General features: G+C 30.8%; 1 protein-coding gene across 2 annotated transcripts in view; it reads left to right on the top strand.

Annotated features, from left to right (window-relative positions):
• Positions 1–7,164: 7,164 nt before the first annotated feature.
• The window catches only part of LOC100198230 (coiled-coil domain-containing protein 39), a 91,058-nt gene continuing 90,781 nt past the window's right edge, over positions 7,165–7,441 (top strand). Inside the window, exon 1 of one of the 2 annotated variants that reach the window (XM_065788139.1) lies at positions 7,165–7,392. The gene's annotated coding sequence lies outside the window, so the exon portion shown is untranslated. The other variant, XM_065788140.1, reaches the window with a different exon arrangement.

Below are 7,441 nucleotides of genomic sequence, written 5' to 3' on the forward strand. Positions count from 1 at the left end.
TGAAAGGAAAGAAATTTTTTAATATAATAGAGCTATAAGGTATTTACAAGTAAACACTAATTCAGAAAAACTTGATTTTCTTTTGAAGAAAGAATTAAATAAGTAACATAATAAAAATTAAAGTAGCAGTGGCGAACCAATGTATAGTGTTGTTGGAAGAAATAGAAGCGGGCAAAGAGAGTGACCATAGAGCGACAGAGGGTGGAGTTGGTAAAAAAGAGGGTGTGTGCCGCCCACAGACTTTCTATTTTAACTAATTTAACCTAATGAAATGAAAGATTATTTTAAAGTATATATTAGACAAGACATATCACTAAAAGCATTAAAGCAGTGAAACGAAAGGTTATTTAAAGTAGAAATGAGACAAGACATATCGACATATCACTGAAAGCATTAAGGCAGTGAAATGAAAGGTTATTTAAAATAGAAGTTAGACAAGAAATATCACTAAAAGCATTAAGGCAGTGAAATGAAAGGTTATTTAAATTAGAAATTAGAACATATCACTGAAAGCATTATAGTAGAAATTTGCTTTTCTACTAGTTTTATACAAATATTTTCTCGGAGATTTTATTTAAACAGAAAAATTAATTGAAAAATCGAAATTCTCAGCAAATCCACGTTAAATTAAAAGTAGTCTCAATCCAGATATTTGTTTGTCTACACAAAAGGTTATTTGACAGCTTTCAAAAAAAAAAAAATGTTGTTTTATTAAAACTAATCGTCTAATAGTTTTTGCTCTGATTTTATTTTTTCTTTAGATTCTCCTTGATTTATATTGTCTAGAGTGGCTCGAATAGCTAAAAAAGATTCAATTGCTTACAGATCATTTGCTTATCTTATCTGCTTATCATATTCTTATCTTGTATTAGAATGTTATTTAATTGTCTCTTGTTGACATATACAAACATTTTGTCTTAGAAATAATGAATTTGAGCTAAACTAAACTTAAGGCACGTTTACAACTTTTTAACTGTGCGAAAAAACAATTTGCGTAGTTTTCCGGGTAAAACTCAGGACTTTTTAATTAGAAACTTATATAAGGGATTGTCCATAAATTACGCAACGCTAAATTTATTTAAAAAACAGAAGTTCGAGATCTTAAGCTCTATTACGCGGAGATTTTCATTAAACTTAATGCACTATTTTGATTTTTCATTTAGTTTAAAGCTTTGCGATGGAAAACTTTTGATCTTTTTTGTTTTGTTTATTAGTGAAATTTAGCGTTGCGTAATTTATTGACAATCCCTAAAGTGCAAAACTTAATTTTTAGAGAAGGAGTGTACTAGTTTACTTTTCTAGGAACGTGAAGACATTTAAGAGTGTTGGGCTCTTTACTTTAAAAATTTTTTTTAGAGTAGAATATGTGATATTCCCCTTAATAAGGTATAACTAATGATTTGTCATACAATTCTCTATCTTTAAGGTATAATTTTTTATACTCTTAGATATATTGCATATCCGATCTTAAGGTAAAAATTTCTACCATTTTTTAGAGTGTAATGCTTTTAACTAAATCTACCATTGGGCAGAAGAATATAAACTTGGTGGACCATTAGTGGCAGCCGCCAAAAGTGACTAGTCTGCCAAGACTAAAAAGACTAAAATGGAGACTAAAGACTAAGACTAAAAAGTTACTAGCCGATAACTAGCTGATAACAAGCCACTATAAAACGTGTTAAATGTTATTGGCTAGTCGCTTATAGTGGATGCCACCATTGCTCCACTAACCGATGAGCAAAACTCCAATGAACTGCTAAAAATGCTTGTATAGGTCCACTTCAAATCCGCTACAACAATGTTTGCATGAGTGGAAAAGAAAGACTGACTAATAAACTCATTAACAAAATGCAAAATTATTTTAATTTGGTCGCGAAATTTTGTACAAAGTCACACGAAATTTACATAGGAATGCTATTAAGACATCAGTTTTTTTTTTTACACTTTTCTTTTTTTACACTTTTTTTTAACACTTTTTTACCAGCATTAAAAATCTTGAAACTAGTTTTTTCCTAGATCTGCAATTTCATGGTGTAAATATCAAGTTGATAAAATACACTTTAAAAGGTGTTATACCTGATGTAATTAAAAGATATTGGAAAGAATTCGAGTGATGAGCATTTGTCGCAAAGCCTAATAGACACAAACCAAAATACAAATCAAACATTTAATCAGATTTTCTTGTGAAAATGTCCAAAAAACACATTTATTTAAACAGTTTTTACTAACTTAAATAATAACTTTATATATTTATCCTGCATGCATACCAAAGTTCATGCAAGACGGTAGCTCAAACACTTTGTTTTAAGAAAGTGATGTTTTAATCATATTTTTTCTAATACAATAATTCAGTATTAAAAAACGTTTAAAAAAATATTGTTTTTTTTTTCCAATATAAATATAACTACTTCATGTTGTAAAACAAAGTAAACTTTGCAATAAATTGTTAGTTTTTTTTTAGTTTTTTTTTAATGTAAATTCACCTTCCAAGGCCGAGAATAGGCCACTACTTAAGACGCTATTAGAGGACGCTAGTTAATTGTGGTTATAACCCTCTCTCAACTCTATAACTCCGAAATACAAATCTTGAAGAACAGGGTTGCTGCGCGGAGAAGCAAGTTGAGCGCGGCACTACCAGCGACTTGGTGGGGATTGAACTCAGAATCTCTCGCTTATGAAGCGAGCGCTCTACCACTATACCACTACCACAATGGTGTCTACGTTGATGACCTCCTTAGGTTGTAAATTTAACTAATTTTATAACACAAGCCCAAGTCTTCCCTATTAAAAATTATCAAAGTACTATTAATACTCAGGGGCGTAGAGAGCCAAGCTGGGCCTTGGGGTAAAAGGTTTCGCGGGCCCTTTTTTTTTTTACAATAATGTTCATATTTATATTGAAAACGTAACTTGAATTTATCCAACTTAAAGTCTATAATATGATGTGTCTTTAATAAGATAGGTTGGTCAATTGGGATTTTAGTCCAGATTATATAAACAGAGGAGGAGTTGGGAGGGGCGGCGGTTTAATAAAAGGAGAGGTGGGTGAGAAATTTCATGTTACATTATATATATTTTTCATAAAAAATTTCAGTTTATAAACCCAAACTAATATTTTTTTAAAAACACGCATAAAAACTGTTTAATTCTATGTGGTTTGCGGTCAAATCCCATTTTCTAACAACTGTTTTACCATAATTTTAATAGGATTTAATATGCTGGTATAAGTTTTATAATTTGATGATTAAACGATTTTTAAAGCCTCTTTACACTGAAAGTTTTTGTTTTTATCGGTTTCTGAACTAATTATTTTTTAATTTTTAAGGTCGATTTTGACAGAATGTTTTTTTTAGTTTTGAGATATAAAGTTTTTGTTGATTACAAGTAAAAATTAATAAACGGAGGGGGAGGGGCCCTCTTAATAAACATAGGGTGGGTGGGAAAATTTTCCAAAATTAAAAAACATCCCCCCACTCCTTTTTTTTATTTATTAAGGACTCAATTAATAATTAAGGACTCGAGTAATAATTGAAACGGCGATAAAATTATTTTTCCATGATTTAATGCGTGAATTGTCTTTAAACGTTCTAACTTGTCTAATAAATCAAGAGTAACATCAATGCCGTATTTAACGCAAACAAATGAAGTTTTCTTACGCAGCAGATCTTTATCTAATGGCATGTATTTCCATACAACACCAAATATTTCCAGAAGATTTTTGGCTGCCTCAAAACACCGATTCATATTACAAATGGCACAGTATAAAAGAACATAAAAAATATCGCGCTTGAAATAATATTCAGCACTAGTGTCGCCTAATTTATTATTTGATTGCTCATCTGAAAATCTAGCTTTTATTCTGCGTCTTTTCTACAGGAATATGTCATTGGAAACCATACCCAGATTTTCGGTAACAAGTTTAGATTCATTTAAAATTGAATTCCAGTTGTTTCTTAAAAATAAAAGATAATCAATTAAGCTTTTTAAATTTAAAACCTCCACATCTGAATTTGTATCTCTGGCTTGCAGAATTATGTTTCCGTAATTGATGATTGTTAAAATTTAGAACAAGGTGCTAGCAAGTATGATACACTCGAATATATCTTTGCGGGTTAGAGCTGAACAAGTTATAAGTCTTTTGCACAGCACGAGAAGTTTATAACCTATGCACAGCACTATGCGGCATGCACACCACAAAGATTTAGGCTATGACAAGCACATACTGGTCGCTCATGTTGTTGCAACTGTAATAACCTTTACCACGACAGTCTATTATTGGTATATTGTGTTTTTAAATAACACTGCAAATTAGTTCAGCAATAGCTTTCCCGTTTTCTGATTGCAGTCAATAAACTCAAGAAATCGCTCTTGAACTTCGTAGAGATTGTTTTCTTCATTTAAATGAACATAACGCACTATAAATACAGTTTGTTCCATATATGCTGAATCAGGGGTTGCATCGACAAGAATTGAATAATATTTTGCTGCTTCTCATTCACCAAGAATAACGTCTAATACTTTTTTGGCACAACACTCGATAAACATATTTTGAATTTCCGGTAAAAGGTAATTTAGTTGTTGTCTTCTCTTCAACTTCTTTTACTTCATAACTTTGTTCAGATGTTCTTTCAAGACAGAATCATAATGACTCATTAATTCTAAATTGCCTAAAAAATTGCCATTTGCTACAATGCCAACAAAATACTTGTTCCTTAAATCCCAAACTTCGTACGGCTAGAAACGGTGTGACATCAAAAATTCCATAAAGCACCTGTTTTCAGTGCGATGCTTAATTTTTAATGCTCTGCAGCAGCATAATATTGTCAGTGGAATCAGAGTCAATACTTTTTTCTAATTGTCGCCATTTAATATAACAATGTTTATGGGTACTGCTGTTTTGATGCTCTGGAATTTTGTAATTTAATTTTTTCCATTTACTTTGAAAACAATACCCAGATATAGTGCTTAAGCGTAAACGATATGCTATTTGTAGTTATCTAAAAAGGGCGACAACGAAAAAAACAAACAATGGTTGCTTCATTTCGCTCCAAATAACCCAATCACGAGGAACAGCTTCTCCATTTTTCATACTTGTATATAGTATACTAACAGGAAATGAATGTCCATTCACAACTTTTGGAAATCGAAATGAGGTCTTTTCTGGACCCCTACGAGCTGCTTTTTCAGTTTCAGGAACATTTGGTCTTTCATTTTTTAGACTACCAGCATCAAAGTCAAGCAGTTTTATCTTAATAACATCATCAGCTATATCTGATTTATAATTCTCAAAGATATTATTGATAGGAATAAAAACATCGCCGTGCTCCACGTCAGCTTTATTTTCAGTGTTATCAGGATCTGGAAAGTCACCAGTCATGTTAATTAAATCTACAACTTGTTCAACAACGTTGCCGCCGTTATAGCTGAAGTTAACTTCTACATTATGATATTGATTTTCTAAATCTTTCTCTTTCGAAGACACTGAAAATCTACAACTTTAAAGTAGAGTTTGTTTTTTATTTATATTTATACAAAGGACACCAAAAAAATCAAAGAGCAAAGAAAAAAAGCCAATTTTAACCTAAAAAATAATATTTTTTAAATTTTATTGTAAAAAAGGAACATTTTTTTAATTTTTGCCCTGGGCGCAAAAATCCTCGTTATGTCACTTAAGAGTCTTAATTCTTAAGAGTCGTATATTTTAAATAAAGTAATTTTTATAATTGAATGTTTTATACCTTATAACAAAACTACATAAACAATTGATTAAACTATAACATAAAAATAAACTAAACTGTAGAATCAAATAAACAATTACCTAACATTCATTGACTTTTATTTTAAAATACCGCAAGTGATTTAAAGTACCTCAAACGATCTAAAGTACTCGAACAATACAAACTATAAATGCTTCCAAATGATGTGTTCAAAGTAATTTCTACACAATTTTCTTCTTAATAAGTTTTCCATTTAGAATAATTTCCGAATAATTAGGCTAATAAAATTGTTTCAACCAACAAAGCCAAGTTTAAAAAAGCAATAATAATACTTTATAATTCACAAGTCCGGGCCCTTGAAAATATCCAGGCCCCAGGGCAATATACCCTGACCCCCCTTCCTCTCTACCACCATGTTAATACCTTGTCTTTGTACTCTCTAAATATTTTTTATTTTTTTGTTTAATGTTAGTTCGTTTCCCTTAGGCCAAGAAGGCTACCACAGTCGAGGAGACTACTTTAGTTGTGATTACAACCCACTCTCAACTCTATAACTCCAAAACACAAACCATGACAAACAAGCCCGCTGCGCGGAGAGACAAGTTTTCATATTACAACAATTGACAATAATTACAACATCAAGTTTTTTAAGGTTGATCTCAACTCTCCGAACTTCATTGAACTAAGGTCTACTGGAGCAACTTAACTAATGCGAAACGTCAAAGAACTAAAAGCAAGTAAAACACATTTAAGATTTTGCAAAGTACAAAAATGGCTGGGAGAAAATTAACTTAACCACTCGGTGTAGTTAAGGCGCTTTACAAATTATTTAAATTCTTTTATTTGGAATTAGCATGGTTTTATCAGCGTACTATGTCCAAACAAGAGCTTTAAATAGTATAGTGTTTTTTGCTTCAGGTTTTTTTAACATTTAAAGAAACTTTTCATTTTTTTATATAATTTTCAAAACCTTTTTACTACCCGTAATAGTGAATCTAAAGAACACCAATTTGGAGTCTTCAGATCAATTCCGCTCATCGGAGTTAACATGAATTTAGTTAAAATCTTTTGAAAAAGTTCCTTAATTTACTGTCAATCCTAGTTCTAATCAGTTCTGACGTATACCAGCTATATATAGTTGTCAAAACAATATTTCTATTAATTTTCACAAAAAATACTTGAATTCCGAATAAAAAAGAGCTCATAACTAATAAAAATTGCCACTAAACGGTCAGAACAGATCATATTGTTAAACTATAATGTTCATTTCACCTAAAAAAGGTAATTATTTAAAATCTTATTAAAATTTGGACAAGTGGTTCTGATTTTAGGACGATTTAAAAAAAAAAAAAAAGAATCTTCGGTCTTGGTTTTTTCGCTATAAATATTTTTATTTTATGATACCGCAAAATTTATCATTTTAATTTTTTCCGTCTTTTCATAATTCACAGACCTGATGATTTAACGGAAATATGTCGCAGTCAACAAAATATCATACAGACGATATAATATTTTAAAACTGCCTCAACTACACCGAGCATTTAAGTTTTTTGCCTGGTTATTTTATTCTTTCCATTATTTCGTGTGGTCTAAACACCAGTTCAGTAACCGTAGTACAAACACTGCTAGAAAATATCGTGGCTTGCATGTAAACACAAAAAAGTATTAATACGCAGTAAGATTTAAATGAGATTTTAATGCTCTTTAGATTTTTTAAAACATAT

The sequence above is a fragment of the Hydra vulgaris genome, chromosome 01, assembly GCF_038396675.1.
Source record: "Hydra vulgaris chromosome 01, alternate assembly HydraT2T_AEP".
In the NCBI taxonomy this organism is placed as follows: Eukaryota; Metazoa; Cnidaria; class Hydrozoa; order Anthoathecata; family Hydridae; genus Hydra; species Hydra vulgaris.